This window comes from Crocuta crocuta, unplaced genomic scaffold (assembly GCF_008692635.1).
Source record: "Crocuta crocuta isolate KB4526 unplaced genomic scaffold, BGI_CrCroc_1.0 scaffold24, whole genome shotgun sequence".
Classification (NCBI taxonomy): domain Eukaryota; kingdom Metazoa; phylum Chordata; class Mammalia; order Carnivora; family Hyaenidae; genus Crocuta; species Crocuta crocuta.
The window spans coordinates 8,933,820-8,951,755 of NW_027530974.1; the positions used below are offsets into that span (position 1 = coordinate 8,933,820).

Genomic DNA, 17,936 nt, shown 5'->3' on the forward strand with positions numbered 1-17,936 from the left:
ACCAGTTAAAGAACAGTACCTCAGGCACCATTTTATTAGAACTACTGTTTGCATCAAACAATACATCATAAGTATTTTATATTAAGCGTGGACAAATCGTTTGCCTGAGGATTAGGTGTTATGCCATTGAAATGCGATCCTTCCGTTGATTTTTTTCTGAACTGCCAAACCAAACATGGTCAAAGAAGTAACCATAAAGGCTATAACAGGACCTCTCTTATCCCACATTTCAAAGTATAAAATAAAAAATGAAGCAGAAGCGCAGGTGAGACAGCAATATACTTTGAAGCATTTCATTGACGAAAGCACATGTCTTCATGATGTCTAATCTCTGAGTTTGCTTTCATCACTGGAATGTTCCAATGCTATCATGTTCTCAAAGCGTATAAGGATGAAGAAAGCAAGCAGTGGCCAGTAGAAGCCAACCAAGACCTCTCAGGTTACCGTGAACCTGGCAGGCTCCAGAATAATCCAGCGACTCTTCTCAACTAATCCCATCCCTAGAGAGCTCACGGCGAAGGAGAAGTCCTAGTGTGTAAAACCACTGTGGCCGTTGATTTTATTACTCTCTCAGACCAGTACCATAGTCCTTGGGGTACTGTTAGTACTAGTTACTAAATAGGCATCAGGGATATTTTTATAATGTTTATTTTGGAGAGAGAGGGAGAGACAGAGCACGCGTAGGGGAGGGGCAGAGAGACAGAAGGAGACACAGACTCAGAATCAGGCTCCAGGCTCCGAGCTGTCAGCACAGAGCCCTACATGGGGCTCCAATCCACAAATCGCAAGATCGTGACCTGAGCCAAAGTTGGTAGCTCGATCGACTGAGTCACCCAGGTGCCCCGGTCTCAGGGGTGTTTTTTAACTAGACATCTGTTGTGCACTCTCTAAGATACTGTATTATGGGAGTTTTCTTACAGGCAAGGACACTTTATTTGATTAAAAAGAAACGTTTAAATGATGCATCTGATGCATCATATTCAAGTAAATATTTGCGATTTATTCCAAATTCTGCGAATGAAGATTTGCCAAGTAAAGGGAACACAACATAATACAGTGGTTACTGGGAGTTAAGAACGGAGTCAGACTTCCTGAGCTAGAATCTTTGTTCTGTCACTTGCCAGCTGTTCGATCCTGGCAATTTACTTGACATTTTTGGGCCTTGGGTTTCCTGTGAAATGGGGATAGTGGCAATGCCTGTCTCATCGGTCTCCATGAATAGCAAATGAGATCAGCAGGAGGAAGTACTCTTCCGCGTCTCCCCCTCACTTTGCATCAGCTATTGGGCTGCCTTTAGGGGCTCTGCTTCCCGTCTGCAGCGCTCTCTGTGCCTCCCCGCTCGGTTTTCCATCTGAGCAGGGGTAGGCTGTGTGAAGGAGAATCCCGATTGATCCAAGGAGGCAATACTTGGGCTGGCAGGAGCTCTTTCTGGTTAGCCGGTTACCGTAAAGTCCCAGCACACGAACTTCTCTTCTAGCCTAATGGTAACCACAGACGCTTCTCTGCGGATCCACCTGCTAAAACCATGCCACCTCTGTGAAGTGTGCCAAGCAGAAGCCTGGGACATACAATGTTGCCATCAGCGGACCCTCAGAGTCTGACAAGTGCTACCTGAAAAATAAAAAAAAAATAAATAAAACATAATTTTAAAAAGCAAAAGGAGTCGCACATTTGCTCCCTATGGAAAATAATGAAGTGTCAATTTGTTAGAAACAAATGACTCTTCAATCCAGGGGCCCTATTCACTTAAGAACGTTTTTTGGGGCGCCTGGGTGGCTTAGTCGGTTAGGCGTCCGACTTTCACTTAGGTCTTGATCTCGTGGTTCGTGGGTTCGAGCCCCGCGTCGGGCTCTGTGCTGACTGCCAGCTCAGAGCCTGGAGCCAATTTCAGAGTCTGTACCTCCCTCTCTCTCTCTGACCCTCCCCTGCTCACGCTGTCTCTCTCTCCTAGAAATAAATAAAAAATATTTTTTAAAAAAAAGTATTATGTGAGCAAGTAATTGAGCAAAGATAGCAATCCCAATCGATAATTGTTCAGGGTTACAGATAATCAAATGGGATCCTTAGGTCAATTACCGAATGTTTCCTGGGATTTTATCAATTTGCTGAACACAGCCTCTTTTTTTTTTTTAAGGGTATTTATTTTGAGAGAGAGAGAAAGAGAGAGGGCATGTGTAAGCGGGGGAGGGGCAGAGAGACAGGGAGAGAGAGAATCTCAAGCAGGCTCTGTGCAGCCAGCTCAGAGCTTGGCACGAGGCTTGACCTCATAAAATGTGACATCATGACCCGATCTGAAATCAAGAGTCAGATGCTGAACCGACTAAGAAGCCCATGCTCCCCAAGAACATGAGCTCTATCGACTGTCTAGGGCAGGCATTGCACTAGGTGGGGTTACAAAATCTGATGAAGCATGAATCGACCCCATCATTCAGTTATTCATTCATTCACTCACTCATTCATTTAACGAGCATTTATGCCAGGCGCTGTGCCAGGCACAGGGGGAACAGATGAAGTCTCTGCTTGCAAATCCTCGCTTCCGTGGGTTTCTGAAAATGCCCAACACTTTGGAAATACTCATTCAAATACTCACTGTTCAGGAAATTATAGGGAGCCTCTTTAGCAGCAACGTTCAGATCCTGTTTTTGTCGGGGGACTTAAGCAAATCACGAATCACAGTAATGAAATGTGTTCAGAACACGGACCCCCTTCACAATCTGCTGGTGACAGACTCACCTTCATGTCCATTCTGAAGCACCTGATTAAAAACATAAAGGGGAGGAGATCCTCACTTCAGATATTCTGGAAGCACTCAGAAAGAGTGCTTCTTTCACAAAAGAAGTATGTGAAAACAGAACAACTGGTTATTCTTTCCCACAGATGTGCCTAGAAACACGAAAAGCCAAATTCCAGTATCTGCGTACTTTCCTGAGCAAAGCTCGGGGAAATCAGATGGCCTGAGTGGCATAAAAGGGAGTGGTGTCAGGGATCTTCCTTCTAACGGTTAATATGGAGAAAGTTCTCGAGCACCCGGCCCCTTTCTGCTTAAATCATCAATCACCTTGTCTGTGATCCTCCGTGACTCACTTCCTCTCTTGTGCCCCATTTCAACCAAGAATGAATTAAGAGGAGTACTCCTCACTAGCTTCATGGCATTCGGGGCAGAAGAACTTGCACATATTTTCATTGACCGAAATGTGTATTGGTCTCCCAGAAGCCTTTGCTCTGTACGTATTCAAGGTCTCTACACTAAGACATACAGTAGCACTCATGTTTTTACTTTTCCATCAGATTTATACGTTTCTTTTTCTTTTTTTTAATAGTTTATTGTCAAGTTCATTTCCATATAACACCCCCACAAGTGCCCTCCTCCATGCCCATCACCCCCCTTCCCCTCCCCCCCCACCCCCATCAACCCTCAGTTTGTTNCCCAACTATTTTTCCCTCTTCTCCCCCTATACGTTTCTTTTTCTTAATGTTTAATTTTTAAGAGAGAAAGAGAGGGACAGAGCATGAGTGGGGGAAAGGCAGAGAGCAAGGGAGACACAGAATCCAAAGCAGGCTCCAGGCTCTGAGCTGTCAGCACAGGGCCTGACGAGGGGTTCAAACTCAGGAACAGCAAGATCATGACCTGAGCCGAGGTCAGACGCTTAACTGACTGAGCCACCCAGGCGCCCCTGCTTCTAAATGTAGAACTAACTCCCGGCACGTGCAGTTTTCAACATCTTTTGGCGTAGCACCTTCATAGTTTATTCGAAGAATATTTCAACCATGTTGAATGAGGTAATCCCTCTATTTGGCACTGGAAGAGAATCAGAAAATCTTTAAATAGTTGAAATTCAGTTGAATTAAGCTGAATAAAAAGTGGAAATATTACAGAGGACTTTTCCAACACAAATCTTGCGTACCACCTGCTCCACCATCTTGATTCTGTTGGTCAATGAGTTCCCTCAGTATAGCACTTGACGTTTTAATACGGAGCACATCTGCTGTTCTCGACCTCAGATTTCCCCAACTATTTTCTACAAGAGACACATTCTGATAATTAATGTTATCTACTGTTTATCTTCTCCACAGATAAGAGAATTTTCTAGTATTAATCTCCCACAAAGTTCTCCCAAATGTCACAAATCCTTTAGGAAATAGGAAGTGGATTCGTATATGTAACTCACATACACAACTCATTACGCAGAAATCTGATACACTGAAATTCACAATTATAGAATTTAGGAACTGGAAAACTAACTCAAGACACATAATCCCAAAGCTGCTTTTACATAATGTTAAAGTCAGTTCAGTCCTATATTCCAGTAAGTATGCCCTACCCTTTACTTCATTTACTAAGACAATTAGACACAACCTCTGCAGTATTTATGCATTTTCTCCAGTTTAGAGGACACACACACACCCCAACCCCAACCGCAGCTGCCTCCCCGTTCTGGGTAACCAGGCACAGAGAAGCAAAAGGAGTCGCACATTTGCTACCAATGGAAAATAATGAAGTGTCAATTTGTTAGAAACAAATGACTCTTCAATCCAGGGGCCCTATTCACTTAAGAACGTTTTTTGGGGCGCCTGGGTGGCTTAGTCGGTTAGGCGTCCGACTTTCACTTAGGTCTTNACTAGTAGGTAATTTAATGGTTTGAAATATCAAATGTGATTTTAAAGTACATATATTCAGTCTTATAATGAAACCATATAGGCTTTGATACATACAAATGGACGTTGGGGAAAAGTTTAGGCATCCGTCTGTTCTGAAAGGGGCTTGCACCTGCAATCCATCCGACACTGCGGACTTTGAAGTTTCATTCTAGCACAACTTTCAAGTTAATCACTCCCTCCTCAGCACCACTTTGGTGTTTGTATAAACTTCAACTTATGATTTTGCTGCTGTGTTTGTTTTCTTCTCTTTTTCCTCTGCTGGACTCTGAGCGGCTTGAGGGAAGCTTGGTGGCTGTTTATCTTTCTACCTCTGGAGCCTGGTGTCCAAGAAACACATGCTGAACGCTTAGCTGTAAGCCAGCTACTCTTCTCATGCTGCCCTCATTGGACCTATGCCTAGCTGCTGCTCAATACATTTTAAGCCAAACTGCAGTCATTGCTGCTCTTTTTTTTTTTTAATGTTTATTTATTTTTGAGAGAGAGAGAGAGAGAGAAAGAGAGCATGAGTAGGTGAGAGGCAGAGAGAGAGAGGGAGACACAGAATCCCAAGCAGTCTCCATGCTCTGAGCTGTCAGCACAGAGCCGGACGCAGGACTCTAACTCATGAACCGCGAGACCATGACCTGAGCAGAAGTTGGACCCTTAACCAACTGAGCCACCCCGGCGCCCCCTTGCTGCTCGATGCTATTTTATGAGTCTTCGCAACTTGATTTTACCGGCTTGTGTCTGAGTTTCTCTGTATGTTTCCCAGGTCTCGTCCTTTTGCAGGGATACATGGTGACCTGAATGCCCACAGCCAGAGGTAAGAAAAAAACAAAAACAAAAAAACGCAGAGATTTCACATAGGATCCGGGAAAGAGCGCCCTGCTGCTCCTGTGCCCAGGGACCTGTTGGAGGATGGTGTTTTGGAAGAACTTAATCTATTAGTCCCCATCACCTCTTTAGATAAACCCAGAACTGTCTCTTGAGGGCAGAACATTCTCTGCATTGGAGACTAGCCTACGTGTCGCTGGCCCCATACAGACAAGTCTAGCACTTTCCTCCCTAACCTCTGACTCACCCCTAAGGCTCAGCTGGTCTCCAGCCGGCCACGTCCTCTATTTCTTCATCTGTAAATGATAACCCTCAAAGGGAACAATGGTAATAGCCTCAGCCAACATTGTTCACTGAAACTCAGACAAGATTTAAGGCAATTGGGTTAAAAGTCTTTTGCGCCACAAAGAAATTCTTTCTTTCCCCACAGCGAAGACTTCAGGAGAAGTCTTTTAAGGCTCCATTCTCCAACTTCCCTTTTGAGAACAGTCCTTTTCGAGAACCCCAAAGAACATTCAGGAGTGCAGTTACCCCCACTCTGTGAAAGCAGCACCACAGGACGACAGCTTGAGGAAGATGGAGTTCTAATCCAAAACCTTGACTTTACATATGAATCACGTTGAGAGCGATAAAGGTTATTGGTTCACCAAAGAGCACATGACTCATTAGGTGATGAGCCAGGAGGAACGATATCATTCTTCTTAAATTATTTACGGGAACCTTTCCCACACTTCCGCTGGGGCAGCAAACTGAGATAACCCTTCTGAAAAGTAACTTAGGCAACCTCTTTCAGTAGGGTTAAATACATGCATGTAAGTTGAGCCAGAATTTCCATTTCTAGGAATTTGCCCTAAGAGAATAACCGGAAAACTGAGCTATGACTTAGCCACAGAGATATTCCCATCGGGGCAGTTGAAAGAAAAAAAAAATGGGGAGCAACGTCAATGTACAGTAACAAAGCATTGGTTAAATTAAAATGGTACCCATCCATGAAAACCTACACAAGTACTAAAAGCTACATTGTAATATATTATGTTATTAGCGTGCTGGGTGAAAAAGGGAGGCGGCAATACCATGTGTGCCTAAGATCCAAATTCCATAAAGAATCTGAAAGGATGTGAAGAATTGCCCGAGTGATATTGAGTCAGGTCAGGGAAGGTAAAGTAGATGGTGTCATAAATACATTCTCTTCAGTTTCAGTCTGCATGGCCTATATTTTTAGGGACTTTGAGAAGCTGTCACTTGACACGCTCTGGGGTTTGGGGGGTTTTTTTAGATGATTAAGTTAACCCTTCCCCCCCCACCCACTGGAAGGACATGTTGTAACAATGAATGGGAAAGGGGATAAAGCAGAGGTCAGGAATGAGGATTGGTGGAGGGAGGGAGTAGGGAGAGGGTGTAACTGAAAATAAGAATCCAGATAGAGATAAGAGTGGAATCGGGTGGAGTTCTAAAGATGAATAACAGATGTCTGATAAACTCTGACCTAGCCATCATCATGAGGAGTCACCTAAGCCATAGCAGGGACAGCTGGGATGCAGAGCTCAAAATGGAGGTTAAAAGTTCCAGGATGTTCAAGTACTTCCAGGATTTACAAGGGAGGTGAAAGTTAACAGAGTACCAAGACAGACTAATTAAGAATTTCGTTGATTAGAAAAGGCACTCATTGGGGTGCCTGGGTGGCTCGGTCGGTTAAACGACCGACCGACTTCAGCTCAGGTCATGATCTCACAGTTCATGGGTACAAGCTCTGCGTCAGGCTCTGTGCTGACAGTTCAGAGCCTGGAGCCTGCTTTGGATTCTGTGTCTCCCTCCCTCCCTTATGCTCTCGCTCTTGCTCTCGCTCTCTCTCTCTCAAAACTAAATAAACATTAAAAATTTTTTTAAAAAGAAAAAGGCATTCTCTGACAAGGATTCTGAATGTCACAGCGAGGAAGGACCATCGCAGCATTCAAAGACCGTCACAGCAATTTTATATCTCTGGGGCAATACAATTAACAAAAGGAATAATACTTAACCAGCAGGTATAGTATAACACCTGCTATCATCTTCCTTCTCCTTTTCTTATCCAGCACGTGTCATGAATAAAAAAAAAAAAAAACACAGGCTAACGGAGTCACATCCAGCCACAGATCCCGACAAATCTCCCTGAGACTGTTTCCTTGTCTGTCAACCACAGAAGATGATCATAAGAACTAAGTGAGCTAGGATGTATGGAGTGGCTAGCACATAACAGCCTTTCAGTAAATATTTGCTCTTCCTTACCCACCTCTCTGTGCCATTGGTGGGCAGTGGTGGGGAAAGAAGGTTGAATGTGGCAAAGAGAGAGAGTCAGGCCATCTAGATATCCCACCTCTCACTGGGTTTTACGGTCACCCTGGGTTTGATCCAGATATACTTCGATCTTGACTGGTTTCTTCCCTCCTGGAGAAGACTATCAAATACCATGTACTTGTACACAACTTCTTTCACTGCTGCAAATGGACCTGTTGATTTTACTTAAGGTCTTGCCTTTCAGAAAGGAGCCAGGGGATTAGTTATGTCTATAGGTAATATTTGTGATTTCCCGACACTCCCATTTTCTGATTCTAGAAAATATGCATCTCACATCAGTGACTAAAACCCAGTGATCACCCACTGTCAATCTCTCACCATTCTAAGGACCCCCTACTCACTCATCCCACAATATCCCAGAGTTAACCAAACACTGGTTCAAGGCCAGCCACACCAAGTACTGCCTACATTTTTAGCATGGCTGTCTGGCAAGGCCATTTCAGGCTGTGTTCCCAATTATCTTCTTTGAAACACTAGCCAGTATTAGAAGCAGAGGCTGAGAGATTTCCAGCTTAGAAGAAGACTGCATCAAAAGAGTCTGCTAGGAAAGTATCCTACTCTATTTTCTATATTCTGACTGCTAGAAAGTTCTTCCTTCTCATGAATTGAGATCTGTTCGCCCATATCTTACATCTGTTGAGTTCAGTTCCACTCTTGAGTCATGTAAAACAAGCTTAAAATTCCTTCTTTTCTTTCATATGCTCCATAGTTAATAACAGATGCACAATAAGTGAGATTATTACTCATTTTCATAGACTGTAACCTCTAACAGAAGTATATTCTACAAGCAAAAGAAAAAATTGCGACAATAAAATGGCTATTACCAGCTTAGAAAATTTCTCTATCCAAAATATCCCCAAGATAATTTCTGGAAAGCAAGTCAGAGTGGAAAAAGAAATAATGGCCAATATCAAAAGCAAAATAAAGACAAACACAGGGAACTTCATTGCCTGGGTTTCCCTCTTTTCTATATTCAGACATATTTGCACTCAAAAAAATCTTATCAGACAGATAAATGGTAGGCTATGCGGCCATTATTCAAAAGCAAGGGACACATGGGCGGCTCAGTCAGTTGAGCATCAGACTTTGGCTCAGGTCATGATCTCTCTGCTGGCCTCATGGGTTCAAGCCCCATGTTGGCCTCTGTGCTGACAGCTCAAAGCCTGGAGCCTGCTTCGGATTCTCTGTCTCCACCTCTCTCTGCCTTCCCTCCTCTCGCATCCTGACTCTCTCTCTCTCTCTCTCAAAAAATAAACATTTTTTTAATTTTAAATATTAAAAAAAGAGCAATGCTGATTCTTTATGTAGAAAAAAGACAGCAATCCTTCAATTAAACAAAGAAAAAGAAAAGAAAAAAAGAAAGAGACAACCGTCAGACACCTTTCCAAGTAGTGGAGCTTTAGCCCACAGAATGTACCCCCGAGATATGTATTTTATAATTTCATTACTGTTATTACCAACATTAATATTTTTATATGTACAGTAATTGATATTTCCCAATCCCTTTCATCGCCAACACCTCATCAGATGGATCATCAGACAGAGAAATTAAAGCAGGTATTATTAACACCATATTTCAGATTAGACCCCGGAGGCCTAGCAAAATTGGGTAACACACCTAACATAAGAGCTTAGAAAATTCATTGCTACTCTCCATGGAATCAGTGTGGCATTGCGTTTCTTTCGCTTTTATTGAGATGTGAGTGACACACAGCACTGCCTAAGTTTAAGGTGACTTGACTTACATGTATCACATAATGATCACCACAGTATGTTTAGTTAATATCCATCTTCTCCTGTCGACAGAAAATAGAAAACAATATTTTTTTCCTTGTGATGAGAACTCAGAGTTTACTATCTTAAGAACTTTCCCGTTGGGGCACCTGGGTGGCTCAGTTGGTTAAGCATCCGACTCTTGATCTCAGCTTAGGTCATGATCTCACGGGGTTTGAGCCCCCGGGTCTCACTGTCAGTGCAGAGCCTGCCTGGGATTCTCTCTCTGTCTCCCTCTCTCCCTGCCCCTCCCATGCTCACTCTCTTAAAATAAATAAATAAACTTAAAAAAAAAAAACTTTCCTGTATATTATGCAACAGTGTTAGCTGTAGGCATCATGTTGCCCATTATTTCCCTAGTGCTTATGCATCTTATAACTGGAAGTTGGTACTTTTTGACCACCCTCCTCCAATTCCCCTGTCCCTCTATCCCCTACCTCTGGTAACCAAAGCTCTGCTCTCTTTTTCTGTGAGTTTGGGTCTTATTTTTGTTTTTGCTTTAGATTCCATATATAAGTAAGATGACACAGTATTTGTCTTTCTCTGACTTATTTCACTCAGTGTAACACCCTCAAGGTCCATCCATGTTGTCAAAAATGGAACGCTGTCCTTTTTTCATGGCTGAATACCATTTCTTGTGCGAATCTATATCAACTTTTATCCATTCATCCATCAATGGATACTTAGGTTGGTTCCATGTCTTGGCTAGTGTTAATCATGCTGCTACGAACATGACGTGCAGATTATCCCTTTGACATAGTGTTTTCATTTCCTTCAGCTACATCTCCAGAAGTGGAATTGCTGGATCTCCATGTGGTTTTATTTTAAAACCTAAATTAGTAGATTCCATGAAGAAGGGAACTCATTTCAAAATTCTCCAGGTGGACTACACTGTGCCCCCCCAGCCAAAGTCTTACGCTCAAATCCTAACCACCGATACCACAGGATGTGACTTTATTTGGCAGTAATGTCGTTGAAGAGGAAACTAAGGTTCAGTTAGGTCATCGGGATATGGATCCTAAACCAATCTGACTGGTGTCCATATAGGAGGAGGAGATTAGGACACAGACATACACAGAGGGAAGACCACGTGGGGACAAGGGGAGAAGGTGGCCATTTACAAGCCAAGAAGCACCTTGATTCGAAGTTCTGTACTGTGACAATTGTCATTGGCAGGTTCTGTTAGTTACAGCATCACCAGCCAGTGCTCCGAAGCTCTGTGAATTTTTTGGTTGTGATCTAGGGGTCACAAAAGGATAGAAAGTCAGTGGCACTTGTCTGTCTCCCATGATCCCCACAGCAGTCCGTACAACAGGGTGAGGGCACACCCATGACTTCTAACTTCACCCCATGCCCCTAGAATGTGTCTTCACCTACAAGCTGAAGGCCACGGTCTCATTGAGACACCAGGATAACTTCTTACAGGGAAGCCCAAGCCCTAAAACAAGTCCATCAACGCAACTCCGTGTAATGGACGGAGTGACAGAAAGGTGGAACATCTCAATTCTATCATTTCTCAAATAAAGTGATCACACACCAAACCGGGATATATGGCAGCAGAATCAGCTATAGATCTCTCAAGTCACATCATTTAAGAGGGCCCTTCCGTATCCTAGCATTCAAAAGACTATACTTTTACGGACCATTTCTACAGTTTGTAGCCTAGCATTCAAGCACATCATCAACATCCAAACCAATGGTTCACTTCCAAAACCCAACTGCAGACAGAGATGTTTCATTTGGACTAACAAGAATACTGGATATTTCTCACCAGTTGGACTTTACGCCAAGGAATAAAAAGACCTTGGGGACGCCTGGGTGGCTCAGTCGGTTAAGCATCTGACTTCGGCTCAGGTCACGATCTCACGGTTCATGGGTTCGAGCCCCGAGTCGGGCTCTGTGCTGACAGCTCGCTCAGAGCCTGGAGCCTGTTTCAGATTCTGTATATCCCTCTCTCTCTGACCCTCCCCTGCTCACACTGTCTCTCTCTCTCTCAGAAATAATTAAAACATTAAAAATTTAAAAAAAAGACCTTGAGCCCTTCTACTACTTGGTGTCCACCATATTTCTCTACGTCATAACTAAATAGCTGGGCTTACACTCACACTTTCTACATTGAATTATTTCCCGAAATGGATTTAATCATTGATAGAATTTTCTCACATTATGTAAAACAATGACTCCACCTGGCTGGCTTACCTGTGAACAGTTATAAATGTGCACTGTAAGTAATGGGCTTTCCTTGAAGAAGGCACACATGCTGTTCTAGAGCCTCTTTGAATCATTAGCACAAAGTCCCCAACAAACATACACATCTGGTAAGGACACAGCTGTGCTGGAGCCAAACACATGGTCACTTCCTGGTAACTGTCCTTTAAGCACCAAATCTTAAACAGTCCCGGGTAACCACAACTGCGACGTCTGCGTATTTCCTTCTACTTAGATCTGACCATCACACTTACAGCTTAGCCTTTTAAGATAATTAATTTAAATATGGAAAGAAACATGCAAGACATAGATCCTGGGCTACCTGGGATGTATGGTCCTAACCAATCATGGGACAAACACAAGAGATTATTATTCCATCCAGCCCGGATGCTTCCTTGACATTATCATTCTGAAATTATTCCAGGTTTTTCCAAATGTGGTAGATACAACACATTCAAACTCACGTCCTCCAAGGAAACTTTTTTCTAGGGCCTTCCCCACTCCCCGACTATTTTTCCTGGAGACCTTTGAAAGGAACATCTTCAAGGAATCAACGAGTATTTACTGAACCCCTGCAGTTGCGATGGCCAAACGTCCTGCTTTTCAGGGGCGTACATCTAAGTGTAAAAAATATTCACATTTGAAATTTGGGGGAATGCTTAAGTCTTGTGTGATGAAGTTCCTCTGTAATATGGAGCATGTGTCTCCATGACGGTCCAGGTACACATCTGCATTTGCTCACGCTCCTGTTCCCCGTGCTTCTAACGATGCTTAGTCCCTGATCATTATTCATGAATACATTTGAATAAAATGTATAATAAGGTGTAACAGGAGTTGAGGGAAAGGGGACCCCAATTAAGGGCAGAGTTAGAGGGATGATTTCGTGGAGGAAATGAACCGAGGCTTAGAAATTCAGAAGTCTTTTCATGTGGCGGCATGTACAAAGGGAAAGATGAACAAGATACAAGAGCAAAAGTGCACAGTTCTTAGACCACACATCACCCCAAGTCTGTTTATGCCACCAAATTTTGTCACTGTCCATCAGCCCCCTAAGGTGTTCCTTCCCCTCCCTCCCCCTTCTTACAGTCCATGATCCATCCAGATTTTCTCCCCCTTGCACACGCCGCCAACCCCCTTCTGTCTCTCCCTCCCTTGCAGAACACACTTGGCAAAACTCCCAAACCTGGTTACAACCAAGCCTCCATCTGCTTAGCATCTGTCCTCCAGCTGAACGTGACCGGAAGAAAGAACACAACTGCACAAACAGGTTTCATTTCAAATGTAGTTTCTATTTTAACTTTGTGAACAAACATCTCAAGTTGCTTTCCAAAACTTCCTAACAACACTAGATGTCCCGTTGAATCAGGTTCTGATCCTCCCAAATGACTGTTTCACACCTTTTCCTCTCTTCCCAAGGTTCTCAATGACCCACATCGTTCTTTGATGACACTGCTTTATTTATTAGAAAAAATAAAAACAATAAGCATAGATGAACTTGCTTTCCCACAGCCCAATTCTGCCAGCCTATCAGTATTCATCTCTTTTCCCTACTTCCTACATTTTAAGGTTAACTGTTTACTTACTCTCTTCAACCCACTCCGCTTGCCTACTTAAGAGATTAGCAACTCCTATTATCTCCTTTTTCTTCTGATTCATCAACTTTTCCCTCTTTTGCACCACTTTCATCTAAGTATTCTATTTATTGTTCATAGCAGCACTCTCAACAATAGCTAAAACATGGAAAGAGCCTAAGTGTCCATCAGTGGACNTTTCTTAAAAATAAATAAATAAATGATTTTAAAAAATTTAAAAATAGCTCCCTCTTTAAAAATCCATGCTTGGCCCCACCTTCTCATAGTTTCTTCCCTTTCACAGCAGAATTTGAATGATCCATGCTTGGTGTCCTCATTTCTTTGCATCTTCTCTTTAACCATTTCATTCAGAATTTCATCCCTGCCATTTAACTATAACTGTTCTTGTTATGATCATGATGTCAGATCTCACAGCTGGTCTTCTGTCTTCATTTCACCAGATGACTCAACAGGATTTGGCACAACTGACGACCTGTTCTTTCTTGAAATATTATAATTTGGGAGACACCATATCCTTCTGGCTCTCCTCTTATTTCATTGACTATTTCTTTTCAGTCTTCCTTACTGGCTCCTCATCCTCATACTGCCCTTTAAATATTTATATGCCCCTGAGCTCAGTCCCAGCCTCAAGGTGAGCACCTCCCTCTCCAGGTGACCTCTTCCTAATCCATGGCTTTAAATACCATCTACTAATTGGTGATTCCCAAAGTGTATCTCCAGCTCTGATCATTCTCTTAAATTCCAGACTACTTTATCTGTCTATCTGATACTCAATGTCTTCACTTAAACTTATCAAAACAGAGCTATTAATTTCCCATTCTAAAGCACCTCTTCTCTTAATTTCCCCAGCTCAGAAAATGACCCCACAAATCTCAAACCTAGGAGTCATTCAGGACACCTCTTTTTCCTTCCTACTGCATATCTGCATTATCAAGTCTTTTGTCAATCCCTTAGAACATGTACTAAGTCCTGTCACCTTTCACTACTTCCACTGCCATACTTAAGGCCACCATCAGCTGTCACTTCTACTCTATGATAGCCAAGTAGTTGGTGTTCCTATATCCCTCTGTCTCCTCAACAAAGTATGTTCTGCAGAAAAGACTGAGTAATTTTTTTAAACTATAGTTCAAATCACCTTGCTCCCCTGCTCAGCTCTTTCCCATGGCTTCCCATCACACTCAGAATTCAAGGTCCTTATTATAGCCTGCAAGTCCATAGTAATCCACTGGCTTCTTCTCCTCATTCTATTCTTCTTCCCCTAGATCTCTCCTCTCCAGCCACACTGACCTTCTTGCTCTTCCTTGGCCAAGCCTCAGTCTCTTCCACTTCTTCCTGCAATGCTCTCCGCCCAGATCATGACTTGAATGCCCTCCAACCCAATGTAGATCTCCGCTTTGATGTTACTCTTCAGAGTGATCTTCCTGTCCACCCCATCACCTTGCAAGCCTAACCTGCCTTCTTTGCTTCCAAGCATTCATCACTGTATGAAACTATATATACATATATATTATTTTCATATGATTACATATAATATACATGAATTTATTTACTCAGTATTTATCTTCCTTTCTGGAATATACACTTTTTAAATTTTTTTAATGTTTATTTATTTTTAAGAGAGAGAGAGTGGGGGCGAGCACAGAGAGAGGGGGACAGAGGATCCAAAGCTGACAACAGCAAGCCCGATGTGGAGCTCAAACTCACAAACAGTGAGATCATGACCTAAGCCGAAGTCAGACGCTTAATTGACTGAGCCACCCAGCGTCCCTGAAATGTACATTTAATAGAAGAAGGAAACTGTACTTGATTTCTTTACCTCTGTGATACCAGACCCGAGATGAGGCATTTAAAATAATACTGCTGGGGCGCTTGGGTGGCTCAGTCAGTTAAGCGTCCGACTTTGGCTCAGGTCATGATCTCAGGGTTCGTGGGTTCAAGCCCCATGTCGGGCTTTGTGCTGACAGCTCAGAGCCTGGAGCCTGCTTCAGATTCTGTGACTCCCTCTTTCTCTGACCCTCCCCTGCTCATGCTGTCTCTCTCTGTCAGAAATAAATAAAACATTTTTTAAAATGCTAAGGCAGGGAAGGAAAGAAGAGGCGACAAGGGTGGGAGCGTGCTCTTTAGCACCAGGTCACTTCCACAAATCCATCAAACTAAAGTATCCAGGTGAATAGAAACACCTTCAAGTCACTAACTTTGCGAAGCAGCTGTCAAGAGCCTAACGTCAAGAGATTTCCTGTTGTGCCGCAGAGTTCAGCCTTCAGCCTGACTCGGCTGTCTTGGAATTGGATTACATGGCTGCCAGATCTAGATTTACATCTAACAGGTGCATTCTTTGAATGGATTCAGGCTATCTGCCGCTAAAAGTATCTGTCTCAGGGAACAGATATGCTAATGGAATGGCTTGGACTACCCCGGAGCGGTTGAGAATATGAACTTCTGGAGGTCAGGAGGCGCAACTCACCATGACCTGCAGAATAAACTTCAAATGTAGATGAAGCGAGGTCCCTCTTTTTAGGAGCCCCTGTGCACAGCAAGGAGGTAACCATGTTTTCCCTAGGACCACATTCATGGAGTCGTGAAAAGCAGCAAGAACTTGAAGGAGGAAGACATTGTCATGCGCTGACACGCTTCAGTTCCTGGTTCAAAATTCTCAATACATGATTCCGCACACTAAGAACACTCAGTAGTATCCACCTTTCCCAGCCTGACACTCAACTTTTTCTGTCCTTTCACTCCAAAGATCCTTCCTGCCCCCATCCCCACCCACCCCTCAGACAGTCTTCATGGATCTCTGCAGAAAATATGCTTGTTCTTGCTTTAAACGATTGACTATATTAAACATTTTTTAAAGGGGGAGGGGGGGCACCTGGGTGGCTCAGTCAGTTAAGTGTCCAACTCTTGATCTCAGCTCAGGTCATGATCTCACGACTCATGGGTTCAAGTCCTGCATCAGGCTCTGCGCTGACAGGGGGGAGACTGCTTGGGATACTCTGTCTCCCTCTCTCTCTGCCCCTCCCCTGCTCACACTCTCTCTCTGTCTCAAAACTAAAGAAAGAAACATTTTTAATAAATAATAAAAACTATTGACCATACTTAACTTTCCCTGATTTCTCTTCTCCTTTTTGGCCCCAGTTCAAAAACCTACCCATTGTGAAAGCTTTTAATTTTTTTCATAAATTTCTCCAGTTATTATTAATATTTTGTCTCCACAAAGCTGCCTCTCCAGTGGGTCCACCCTCCCCTCCTTTCGCTCAGGCATGAGTTGACCTCACCCATCTCTCACCTCCCACAATGCCTGTTGTCTGTCCTGATCATTATGTGTCACCACAGCCAGCCGTAAATTATTGCCGACACTGTTCCCAGTGTCCGCTGATCTTCTAGTGCATCTGCGGAACAATCACTGTGTCCCTCGGGTCTTTAGGTGAGGTGTCCCCACAAGAACCACACTTGGAATATATGTTCTAGAAGTCTTTTGATCAATTCATTTATTTCATAAAACAGAAATTTGAAGCACCATTGCAATGATCACCAAAGTCTTTATTATTGATAAAAATTTCACTTAGAGGCACCTGGGTGGCTAAGTTGGTTGAACGTCAAACTCTAGATTTAGGCTCAGATCATGATATCACAGTTCGTGAGTTCAAGACCGGCATCAGGCTCTGCACTGACAGCACAGAGACTGCTCACTCCCTATGTCTCTCTCTCAAGATAGATAAAAATAAAGTTAAAAAGGGGCACCTGGGTAGCTCGGTCTGTTAAACATCCGACTCTTGGTTTCGGCTCAGGTCATGATCTCACAGTACATGTGCTGACAGCACAGAGCCTGCTGGGATTCTCTATCTCCCTCTCTCTCTGCCCCTCCTCCTCTCTCTGTCTCTCAAAGTAAATAAACTTAAAAAAAATAAAGTTAAAAATTTTTTTCACTTAGATTTAATATAACGAAACATTTATAATTTTGAAAGACATGGCATTCACCTGTGGCCCACATCTGTCTACCTATAGCTAATATTAATCAAATGAAAATTGCCATTTGGAAATTGAGCAGAGTGAGGGGCACCTGAGTGGCTCAGTTGGTTGAGGACCTGATGTCTACTGGGGTCATGGTCTCATGGTTTGTGAGTTTGAACCCCACACTGGGCTAGCTGCTGTCAAGCTATCAGCACAGAGCCCTCTATGGATCCTCGGTCCCCTTTTCTCTCCCCCTACCCTACTTGTGGCTATCAAAAATAAATACATTTTTAAAAATCTTAAAAGAAAAAGTAATTGACTTGAGTGAGAGAAATCGCCTTCCATATAACAACATATTTCTGCACATATACATAGAATTTTCACTCTAGGCTCATCCATAATGCTATAAGTTTATTGCATCTTCCACCTGTACATACCCATAGTTTCAACAAACTGTTTGGAGCGTCTCCATAGAGGGTAGGCACCAGCTGATGCACACCAGGAGGTGAATAAGTAGCCTACGGGAAGTGAAAGAAGTTGCACAGTAGGCAAAATTCTTTTTTTTTTTTTTTTTTTTTTTTTTTTTTTTTGTTTTTTTTTTTAAAA

The 17,936-nt window shown here is 43.0% G+C and overlaps 1 long non-coding RNA gene across 1 annotated transcript in view; it reads right to left on the reverse strand.

The window, feature by feature from the left end:
- Positions 1-253: 253 nt before the first annotated feature.
- Positions 254-17,936, reverse strand: part of LOC144236385 (uncharacterized) — a 37,631-nt gene continuing 19,948 nt past the window's right edge. The window contains exons 2-3 of the long non-coding RNA XR_013336511.1: positions 2,591-2,755; positions 254-1,611 (exon numbers count right to left, since the gene is read on the reverse strand). This is a non-coding gene — a long non-coding RNA (uncharacterized LOC144236385). The remainder of the gene's footprint in view (positions 1,612-2,590; positions 2,756-17,936) is intronic.